At 39.2% G+C, this 12119-nt stretch overlaps 1 pseudogene; it reads right to left on the bottom strand.

The window, feature by feature from the left end:
• Positions 1-12119, bottom strand: part of LOC110326070 — a 43436-nt pseudogene that overhangs the window by 656 nt on the left and 30661 nt on the right.

Below are 12119 nucleotides of genomic sequence, written 5' to 3'. Positions count from 1 at the left end.
GGTAGATCACTCTGGCCTGTCATGGCTGCCCTGTCTGGACTCAGTGGGAGAAGATGCACCAAATCTACCAGAGTTGATGCACCAGGGTTGGGAAATACCAAAGGGGAGGGACACACCCTCTCAGAGAAGAAGGAGAAGCAGGATGGGGAAGGGACTTGGCAAAGGTGAGACCAGACGGGGGGGGGGGAGGATAGCGTTTGGCATGATACACACACACACACACACACACACACACACACACACACACATATATATATATATGTAATTTTTGGTCATAAAACAAAACAAAACAAAAAGCCATTTTGTACTGTAGAGAGCTCTGGTGACTCCATCCTCCTTCGCTCTGATGTCTATCTTTCTGCAGCAGACTTTAACGCATTGCTTTCTTTTGCTTTAACTTGGAAATCTAAGTTTACAGGACCATCTTCTCAAATTTCAATGATCTCAAAATCCTTACCCAAATCTTTGTCATTCTTAACATCTGCATCCAAATATTGGCACAAGTCAGCATGTTGGTTATTTTTCGTAGAAAGATCAATTTCCAGATACTTTGACAAAGTTTCAGAGCATTTTTCTTCAAACGTGAACCATCTGAAGATAACTGGAAGCAGTCAAAGTTATTTCACCAGCTCTTTTCTTTACATTTCAAGTGCTCCAGTATATCAGGGCAGCAACAATATTTTGCCAACTTCTGCACTTCGCAGAATAGTGATTCCGATGTGTTTTGACTGTGTGAGTAAAATCTAAGCTCTCATGAAAAGTATGGCAAGCAGTGCAAGTCACCTTGTGTCCCTCGAACTCAATGCCATTATTATAAATTGCCATATCACAAAATAAATCCCGTCTAAGGAGATTCATTTTCTATAGGACCGTATCTCCTTGCTGTTCAAACTGAAAGTGTAGAATATCAGACTCTCAGTCATGGTCACAATTGCTGCCAAAGTGGCTTTGAGGTTTCTCAAAAACAGTAGCCCAGGCTGGACAGGGGCAACTGGCGTCAACCAGTTTTATTCTTGATGGAGACTATCTGGATACCCCAGAAGGACATCCCAGGATGATTTTTTTCCCCCACTCAGTAGTCTCACGGTTGGCACTGAAGGCCTTACCTAGCTCCTGCCTTTGGTCAGTGCTAGTACTTCTTACAAAATGTCAAGAGTCTGGCTTCTTGGCAGGCCCTAAATACCCGCCCCCAGTTTTCCCAGGGTGCCTGGAGGCAGTCCCTGAGGCATCTTCAGACTCTCCACTGCAGATTCAGGAAGGGGAAGGCAGTGGGGTACAGTGTGAAACAGTCCAAAGGCTCAAGTCCCTTGGGCTTAAACCAGCTCTTTGGCCCTCACCCCAGGGCACATTGCAGAAGACCCAGGTCCCCACAGCGGCTCCATTTCCAGAGACCTCGCACCTCAGCCCAGCTCTCTGGTTGCCTCCAATTGTACAGACCTAAGGGAAAGGTTACCATCCTTTGTCAATCAGTTTTCATCTTGGAAAATATTTTGTATATTTTGGTTGTACAAATGTTGTATGAAAATTGTATTAGCATATTTTAAAGAACTTTAGCCACTAGAGACTAATATTTTCACAAATTTCTTCCATAAATGTATTATTTAATTTTTTATCATCTAATTTTTCAAGTGACCATTTCAAAATGGTCTGAAAAGATATAATGAGATATAATATTAAAATTAATTTTGGAAATTTTATTGTTTATATATGTGAAAAGAGAATAAAGTCAAATTAAAACCAACTTTTGGTTCTGAAAGTGTCTCAAATAGTAAATCATATTTTTGAACTGTGCATGTTCTATGGCTTTATAGTGCATGCTTTTTAACCTATTTAAAAAATTTCTTATTTGTTATTTTGTTTATTTACATTTCACGTTATTCCCCTTCCCAGTTTCCTCTCTGAAAACTCCCCATCCCACCCTCATTCCCCTCTGCCTCCAACAGGGTGCTCCCCTCCCCACCTACCCACTCCTGCCCACTGCCTTAGCATTCCCTACCCTGGGGCATCCAGCCTTCACAGGACCAAGGGTCTCCCCCTCTTGATGCCAGACAAGGCCATCCCCTGCTACACATGGAGCTGGGTCCTTCCATGTGTATTCTTTGGTTGGTGGTTTGATCCCTGGGAGCTCTGGGGAGTTGATATTGTTGTTCTTCCTATGGGGTTGCAAACCCCTTCAGCTACTTCAGGCCTTGCCCTAACTTCTCCATTGACGTCCCTCTGCTTATTCTGATGGTTGGCTGCAAGCATCCACACCTGTATCTGTAAAGCTCGGGATAAGCCTCTCAGGAGACATCTATATTAGGCTCCAGTTAGCAAGCACTTGTTGGTATCCACAATAGTGTCTGGGTTTGGTGTCTGTATATGGGATAGGGGCCTATCCCATGTCCCCAGGTGGGATAGTCTCTGGGTGGCCTTTCCTCAGTCTCTGTTCCACACTTTATCCTTATATTTACTTTAGACAGGAGTTATTCTGGGTTAAAAATTTTGAGAAGGGTAGGTGACCCCATTCCTCAAATGGGGGGCCGTGCCTAACCTCTGGATAGTCTCTACAGGTTCTCTCTCCCCTTTGTTGGGTAATTCAGCTAATGTCATCCCTGTTGGGTCCTTGGAGACTCTTGCTTTCCTGGCATCTGGGACTTTCCGTTGGCTACTCCCAGTTCCCCTTCTCCCATTGCTATATACCTCTGTTCAATTTCCTGACCCTCTGCACATCTCCTCCCTCTTCTCCCACACCTGATTCTGCCTCCCTTTCCCCCCTCCCCCTCCTCTCTTCTTCCCAAGTCCTGCCCACCATCTCCCTCTCATGATTATTTCATTCCCCCTTCTAAGTAAGTCTGAGGCATCCATACTTTGGTTTTCCTTCTTTTTGAGCTTCATGTGGTCTGTGAATTGTATCTTGGGTATTCTGAGCTTTTGGGCTGATATCCACTTATCAGTGAGTGTATACCATGTGTGTTCTTTTGAGACTGTATTACCTCACGCAGAATGATATTTTCTAGTTCCATCCATTTACCTAAGAATTTCATGAAGTCANTGTTTTTAATAGTTGAGTAGTACTCCATTGTGTAAATGTACCACATTTTCTGTATCCATTCCTCTGTCAAAGGACATCTGGGTTGTTTCCAGCTTCTGGCTATTATAAATAAGGCTGTTATGAGCATAGCAGAGCATGTGTCCTTATTATATGTTGGATCATCTTTTGGGTATATGCCCAGAAGAGGTATAGCTGGGTCCTCAGGTAATACTATGTCCAATTTTCTGAGGAACCATCAGACTGATTTCTTTATCCAAAATATACAAAGAACTCAAGGAGTTAGACTCCAGAAAACCAAATAATCAATTTTTTTTTTAAAAAGGGGGGGGGGGACAGAACTAAGCAATGAATTCCCAACTGAGGAAACTCGCACAGCTGAGAAGCACTTAAAGAAATATTCAACATCCTTAGTCATTAGAGAAATGCAAAACAAAATGACCCTGAGATTCTACCTTACTCCAGTCAGAACGGCTAAGGTAAAAACTCAGGTGACAGCAGATGCTGGCGAGGATGTGGAAAAAGAGAAACACTCCTCCACTGCTGGTGGGATTACACGCTTTTTGACTATTTTAAACAACATAATTATGTCATTGTCATATTCCATTACACATGGTAACGATATAAGGATAATTAAAATTTCATTCCACAGAGGAGCGAATCAGAGTGAGATCCTTAAATGACAATGATTTCTGATGAGCAAAAGAGGTGACGAACAGATAAAAGTGACTCAAACAGGAAAGTGGGAAAACTTGGAGCGGGGCTTTAATTAAGGAGACGGAGATAAATGAAGAAGGAAAGAGAAGAGCAAAATAACAGTAAGGACGTCTGATAAAGCCACAAGGAGTCATACCATTAAATATCTACATAAACATCTATAATATATGAAGGATGGTATGTATATAGACATACCTAGTTTAGATGAAAATTTCCTTTTAAAATAACTTGCCTAAGAGCATGTCAGAATGACCAACAGCAAAACTTCACATAACATGTTCTGCCCACTTCTCAGACACAATCGAGTAGCACTCCTGGTATATAAAAAAAAAGGCTAAGCATTCATTAGTGTTTGTAACTAATCTTTAAAATGAATGGGCTTTGTCTGTCCTAACCAATGTTAACTCCAGTAGAGGACTGTAGATTCTGACTCTTACCATTGGCTGCAATTATTATTCTACTGATTTCAGCACATGAAAACTGAAGGGCGAATCCCAGCTCCAGGGTGTCCCATACAACTACCTCCTCACAGTTGGTTTCTCAGCCATGAAATCATCCTCCTGGTGTTCCTTGATTGAGAGGAGAAAATAAAACTGAGTTTCTGTCAAATCCAAGTTTTTAAGTAATAGTAACACCCCCACTAATTTTACAAACATTTGTCACATGTCATATACCACATTGCTATCCATGTTAAAGATCTAAATTCCTCATGGGAGAGATCTTATAATAACCCTTTTCCCAGTTGCTTAACTCAGGTGCTGAGAGGTGAAATGACTCTTTGAAAAGCAGTCTCAGTCCGATATACTAACCTGGGGGAGTGAATTTGTGTTGAGGTAGGTGCTGTCCTGTCACAGCTACTACGTGTAAGAATAGTCACCTGTAACATCAACCATGAATATAGTTAAAGCACTTCCCAGAGTTTGAGCACAGAATTCTTTTTGGATTACAGGGACATAAGAGAGAATGATACCATAGTGCTAAAAATGCTGATAATTTGCAATGTTGACAATGGGAACTATTGTACTCTTACACCTATATTATTATTAAGGTGGTTGTACTGAATGGTTCATCTTGGATCTAAGTTTCTGTGGAAATTCACACTTCTATAAATCTTAAGCAGACAACCTTTTCGTGTGCTTAAGTGCTTGGGGCTGAGGCCTCTGGGTAGTATGGGAAAGTGTGTGGACATAGTGACAAGTGCCTCTGATTGTGTGCAATTACACACAGGTTTTAATATGTTTTCTAACGTGACTGTACCCAACCTTTCTCTAGCAGCACGGTGCCAGCATCCTGTTGATCTGGATTCATAACCACTGCTTGATTAGTTCAGTACTTTTCAGCTTAATCTTTGTATCTTATTTTCCTCAGAGAGATGCACAGGCTTTATTCTGTATGTGGGTGAAGATTGTTCTCTCCTATATTCAGAGACTTGGGTGAAACATACAAAGAGAGCCATGGAACACACTTCTGGGCTTAAAATCTTTAGCTTTTATCTGTGTCCATTTTAGTGAGGTAACATAGTGCCTTGATTATTCAACATTAAGCCTCACATCTCAGTAACATAAGATCTTTTCTTTTCTTTCTGTCTACATAGATTTGGCATCCACAGACTTGGCATTCCTTAAAAAAATTTTTTTAAATAAGCTGGACAATGTCTATAAAACACCTGCTACATTTTTAACTGGAATTGTATTGAATCTGTAAATTACTTTGGGTTGAGTTGATATCGAAACAACATTAAGTATGAATACAGTATAGGTAAGCCAGGCCTTAATATAATTTAAAAGAAGAAAAAGAAATGAATTTGATTCCAGCAATCAGAGATAATTGCTGGAATATTTCAGTTTTAGAAAGTTGGGTAAATATTAGATTAAAAAGAAACCGAATTAGATATTTGGTTTACACAGAATTTACAGATATCGTGCATATTAAAATCAATCACCATGGCAAAATTTCAAGCAAGGTGGTGTTTGTTTTGTTGTCGGTTGGGCATGGTTGCTTAATGGGTAAGGAGGCTTGCTGCCAAGCTTAACACCTGTGAAACTACTTAGCCTTTGCTTTGCTTTTCCCTTTTGGATTTTATGCATATGAGTGCTTTGACTGCATGAAGTTATATGTACCACCTATGTGCCCGGTGCCTAAATGGGTCAGAAGTGTGCAGTAGATCCTCTGGAACTGGAGTTCTGAATGGTTGAAGCTGCCATGTGGGTGCAGAAAACCAAGTGTTCAACTGAAGAGCTGTTTCTCTAGCTCTTGTCATTTGCTTTTTCTTTCCTTGAGTTACTTTTCTAATGACCCTGGTTATGATGGATGACATATGGAACATGACATATGATATATGATATTTGATGTCCTTAAAGTACATTAAGAACTTAAGCAAGTGTACTAGCCCCCATGAGAGTGAACTAGATAACGCTAATGCTTTGTATGTTGGCAGAGGTGCTTAAGTTATACAAGTACATTTTACAAAGTAGTTGGTTCAGCCACGGAAGAGGGAATTGTCTAATAAAATTTGTTTGAATACTCTCTTTGTCAGCTAAACCCTGCTCACACACTGGAAATAATTTTTTAAAGGAGACAAAGGATATTTTAATAGAATCCACTTGTTATGTCGAAACACTGGGCACATGATAAACTGACAAATAGTGAAATATTTGAGGAACGAAACTCAAATATTTCACTAGCTACCAAGAAAAACTAAGAGTGTCTATGCTGCTAGACATATGTCATCTAATTAAAGGAGAATGTCAATTCCTTGTGACCTTTACTATTGCTGTCCCCAGTATGTTAAGTTAGCTCAATGCTTACTCTGTGTTATTTTCACTTGCCCTGATATTTTTGAAGTATTATGCTTTATTCCCTTTCTTTTCTGTTTTATTTTTCATAGCTCTATCAGTGAAGCATGAAATACCTCCCTGTCTTGTAGAGGGTTGGCCTGATGCTGCTTATATTCTAATGTTAATACTGATACTTCAAGACTTGGTTGCCACAGAAGTGGATGCTCACAGCCAGCTATTGGGATGGAACACAGGGTCCCCAATGGAGGAGCTAGAGAAAGTACCCAAGGAACTGAAGGGGGCTGCAACCCTGTAGGTGGAACAACAATATGAACTAACCAGTACCCCCTGAGTTTGTGTCTCTAGCTGCATATGTAGCAGAAGATGGCCTAATCGGCCATCATTGGGAAGAGAGACCCCTTGGTCTTGCAAACTTTATATGACCCAGCACAAGGCAAGGCCTGGGCCAAGTAGTGGGAGTGGGTGGGTAGGGGAGCAGAGGTGGGGGAAGGGGTATAGGAAACTTTCGGGATAGCATTTGAAATGTAAANAAANAAAAAAAAAAAAAAAAAAAAANACTTGGTTGCCCCAGCAGCAAGAGAGTACACATTTAGACACAAGTGGAGCAATGTAACCTTGCCCCTACGTTATTTCTAGTTGGTAAATAAAGATGCTGGAAGGCAATAACTGGGTAGAAGAGACATAGGTGGGGTTTAGGATTCCTGGGCTTGAGGTCAGAGGGGAACCACAAAGGAGGAAGAAGATAAATAGAGGAAGAAGCTGCCATGGGTTAGGTGACTCATTAAATAATGGTCCTGCAGGTTAGCTAATTGAAGTTAAGATCAGCCCAGATGAAACATGGCAAATTATAAAATGGGATTATTGGCTGGGAATAGACATAATAACAAAAAGGATAGACACCTGCCCAGCTCTTGTGCTGATTAAGGCTTACTGTAAATATAAAGTTTCTGTTGACTTTTATCCAGGAACTGAATGGTTAAAGGGGAGTTAGAAACCCTGGTTTGGGATTAAATATTTCTCCAACACCTTCTATCATGTTCTCTAAGTTACATGAGCTTCCTCTCTTGATAGTACTCTTGTCCTACAGTGGGTTAGATAGAGTGAAAGATTTCCTTGATGTTGTTTTGTGGTGTCTGTTTTGTTGGTGGTGGTGTTTTAATTATTTTTTACATCTCTCTGTGTCTGTCTCTCTCTCTATCTCTGTCTCTTTCTCTCTCTCTTTTCTTATAGTGTGGGATTTAAGACCCTATTTCCAGAAGCCAGTCATGTTTGTAAATTTCTCTCCCTTTTAAAGTTTCTATCCCCAGTCACCTTTACCCCAGAAAAAAAATAAATAATGCTTTACTCTTTTACTCTCAAAAGTATGAAATGCTGCTTATCTGCCAATGTTTCCCCTCAAAATAATTATACTAAGGATCTTTTGACTAACATATTTTATATTCAGAACCCAAATCCCAATAAAATGTTTGAATTTTTTTCTTTCTTCCCTTTTCTGTTTTAAATCCCTCCCATGACTGAAGAGTCAAAGCAGACCTGACCTCTGACTGAAGAAGGTGATGGGTGTGTGTGCCAGGTCAAGCTTAGGGAGAGCTTCAAAGTGTGCCTTAGGACAAAGACCTAGGAATACAGAATTCAAGGCTAATATACCTGTGTATTTTTCTAAGATGCTATTATGTCGCCAAATAATAATGTGGACATTTCAGATTCCTGGTGAGACAGATGTAGAGGAAATAGTTCCTGAACATAAGCTAAAGTCACAAAGTACGTGCTTGAGTGATACATATCACCCAGGTGCTGGACCTTAAAGGAACTTAACGTCCATGGCCATGTAAGGATATCCATCATGGGAACCATGTTGAGATGTTAGGATCGAGGTCAATAAAAAGAATATATTTAAGTTCTTATAATGTAATTAGAATAGCATTTTTTTAAGGTGAAAATAATGACTTTCCCTCTGAGTCCCACGTCTGTGAAGTAGCTTGACTAAGACTCATACTTTCATTACATCCAAAGAAAACAGACACAGGGGGACATCCCAGAGTGTTCCTTTGACATTTCTGTGGCCCTATACAAATCTTTCTGCAACAGGAACCATCACTATCGAGAAAATCCATACCTCATCCAGTCTCTCATTTCCAACAATAACAAAGCACATGGAAAAGTATCCTGGCCTGTCATCCACTATCATCAGCATCATTAATATCATAAAACCACAGAAAACATGTAATTCAGCTAATTTAGATGTGTTCTAAAAGTAAAAGATAAAAATTTTTCTTGTTAAATATAATTGATAGGACAAATCTATATGAAAGGTTAATAAGTACTTTAAAACTATTGAATCAAGTGAAAGTGATGTGCAACTATAATTATGTGGAGTAAAAGAGCAGGTTCACTTTTATATGTTAAAATCCATTTATTCATTATGCAGAGGAGAGGTGTGGAAGATTATATTATGAAAATCTGAATTAAGGTTTTACTTTTATTAACTTTTCAAATCTACTTTTATGGCTAAACAGTATTTATATAATTTTATGAACACCTTTTTTAAAAAAATCTCATCTTATTCACTTATTAATTTTAATGAACCATGTATCAGACAACAGTGTCTAAGTCTATGACCCTGTTTTCAAATGCCCCTATATCCTTACTGTGCTAATGATAATGGATTAAAAAAAAAGTGATGAGGTGGTGGGGTGGTCATATACTTTAAACACTTATTTTATTATTAGTTATAGAAAAGTCCATACAGGGTTTAAGGCCCCCAGATGAAAAACTACAGGCAATTAATGACAGCTAAAAGAGGAGTCTTCCTCAGGTCTCTGAGCTCTATAGTAGGTTATCTAACAGGAGGTGGATACCACTATACATATGTACATATGAGCAAAACAAGATGGACTCTCTAGAATGTAGACATCTTAAAGGCATGCATGAAAGGATTTTTGACTCAGACTGAGATATGACAGGAATGACTTGGGGGATTTTCTATGATTGAACATTTATGATTGATCATACCATCTGATCAAATAAATGTGGAATCTAGCTGAACAAAATAAGCAGACGATGAAAAAAAGAGCATCTGCTATATTAGTCCATCACGGTGGCTGGGCTATGGTTCACAAGGCATATATGAGACCCCAGTGAGGACAATGCCAAGAGCAAGACAGGACTGATAATGAAGAGTTTTCCTGTACATCAAAATAATGGACTTCAAATGTGACATCATCAGAAATATTTTGCAAGAGATTTTCTTACAGAGATTTGTAGCAAAAACATATATCTACTCCAGCAGTAAACACATGACACAACATGGCTAGGGAGATTCCAACAAAACATATGAATTGGTAAAAGTTTCTCCTTTAAGATCCATGATCTCAGTAGTCACATGTAGTTGGGTAGGCTACAGTACCAATGAACTTGCTCTTATTGAGCAACTCTTGAATCCAGTTAAATAGCTGTTGGTTTCCTGTAAGATATGTGTGACACTGTTGCATTTTGAGAGTTATCATGCCCTTCTGGATAGTGTTGTGGTTCCTATATCACATCTGGTAAGACTTGGTTGTTTCCTTCCCTTAGGAGTTTGAATATCTATTTCCAGTATCCTGAAAGCGAGTACTCAGGAAGGGTGCTTTCAGGTCAATCCAGCACAAATTCTGAGTCTTACATCTGTAGTATGAGGTGTCTTCAGCAAATGTAATGCAGTAGTCTCATGTACTGAAGTTTGTTACTTTTGAAATTTCATGTTTCTCAGTGGGTGAAATACTGTGTGTGCTCTTCCAATCGGCACTTCAGTAAAAGTCTGGTGAAATAAGCCTTGGTGTGATGTTTTCAGGATGACTGGCCTGTAGCTGATTGGGATTATCAGAGGTCAAAGTATAGATATTGACCTCAAACGTAAGTATTAGAAACAGCACATTGCAAAGCTCAAAGAAGTGCTTTGTGCTTCCAGCCCTTCCAAAGTCATGTTCAATTCTTTCCCTTGCTTCTGGTGATATTTTTTTTAAGAATCAGACACTGCTATCAGGGAGGCTTGTTTTAGGATCCTGTTTTGACATTGTCCTTAATATACTTTATGCCCTTTGGTAGCTCTGGAAAAGCTCTTCTTAACAACAGTAGTGCAAGAAAACCAAAGAAGTAAAACACAATGAACCCATCTTTGGAACACTATGCAAAAGGAGTAGTTAAACATCTTTTGAGTTTGGTCCAGGATTGTGTGTATTCATAAAAAGAGACATGGGTGTATGGCTGTGGAAAGAATTTCCTTGGTTGAAAAAACAATTAAATAATTTAATGTACATGGAGAAATTAGGATAGAGAAAGCATGACTGTAGAAAGGAGAGACCCTAGAAAGGTTTAAAGAACATCAAGAGAACTAGAGATAGCTTCTGTTGCATTAGATGTTCCTATCCAGAGCCCAAGCTATGTATCCTGAGGATGAGTTATAAAGCAAGCCAACATGCTGGGATTGCAGCACTGCAAGTTCTGGAAACCCACACTGGTCAGAACTTCCCTGAGTTGGTCACTTGTTCCGTGGAAGGAAAAGTTAGAAAGGCCAATCAACAGATAGTAACTAAATGATGTCTTTGTCCTAGATTAAGTTGGCCTACTTGAATTGAACCTGTCCTCCCAGTGCACAGAGACTCTGAGGGAGAACTGTATAAGCTTCATTGAGTCATTTATCTAGATACTTTAAATTTCACTGAATAATTCACTATTGTATGAGTTTCAAGTTGCTTCGTGAGAACTATTTTTTAAATATTTCTATTTATTCCTGCAGCTGTGACTTAGATACCATCTTAGTCAAGGTTATTCTTGCTGTAATGATGAATCACCATGACCAAAAGCAACTTGAAGAGGAAAGAGTTTATTTGGCCTATACTGCCACATCACCGTTCATCATCAAAGGAAGTTAGGACAAGAACTCAAATAGGGCAGGAATCTAGATGCAAGAGCTGAGGCAGAGGCCATAGAGGAGTGCTGCTTACTGTCGCTCAGCCTGTTTTCTTATAGAATCCAGGGCTACTCTCCTAGGAGTCTCCTCATGAACAATGGACTGAGCTCTCCCACAAAATCCTCAATTTAAAAATAATATGCCCTACAGCCCAGATTTTATGATGGTATTTTCTCAACTGAGGCTCCCTCATATCTAAGTAAACCAGCTTGTGTCAAGATAGCATTAAACAACATATCACACTTTTTCATTTTTAGTTTTTAAAACTTTTTAATGAGAATTATTTTGAATATAACATACTCCGACTATGGTTGCTCCACCCCCAACTCATCCCAGATCTTCCTCCTCTTCCTGTCTACTCCTTCAACTCTATACCTTCTTTCCCTTTAGAAAAGAGACAGACAAAAGATGGCAAACACATCACAATTTTAAAAAATTTAACAGATAGCATAAGAAACACATACATACAAATACATGCCTGCACCATGAAAGCACAAAACCAGAACTCATAATATACATGCAAAGGCCAGTCAGTTTAAAAATAAAATGTCCAAACAAAGCAGTATGAGATAAAACATCTACAAAAATACCATTGACTTTGTTCTGCGTTGGTCATCTACTGCTG

This window comes from Mus pahari, chromosome 9 (genome assembly GCF_900095145.1).
Source record: "Mus pahari chromosome 9, PAHARI_EIJ_v1.1, whole genome shotgun sequence".
Taxonomy (NCBI): domain Eukaryota; kingdom Metazoa; phylum Chordata; class Mammalia; order Rodentia; family Muridae; genus Mus; species Mus pahari.
This window is presented reverse-complemented; position numbering and strand designations above follow the sequence as displayed.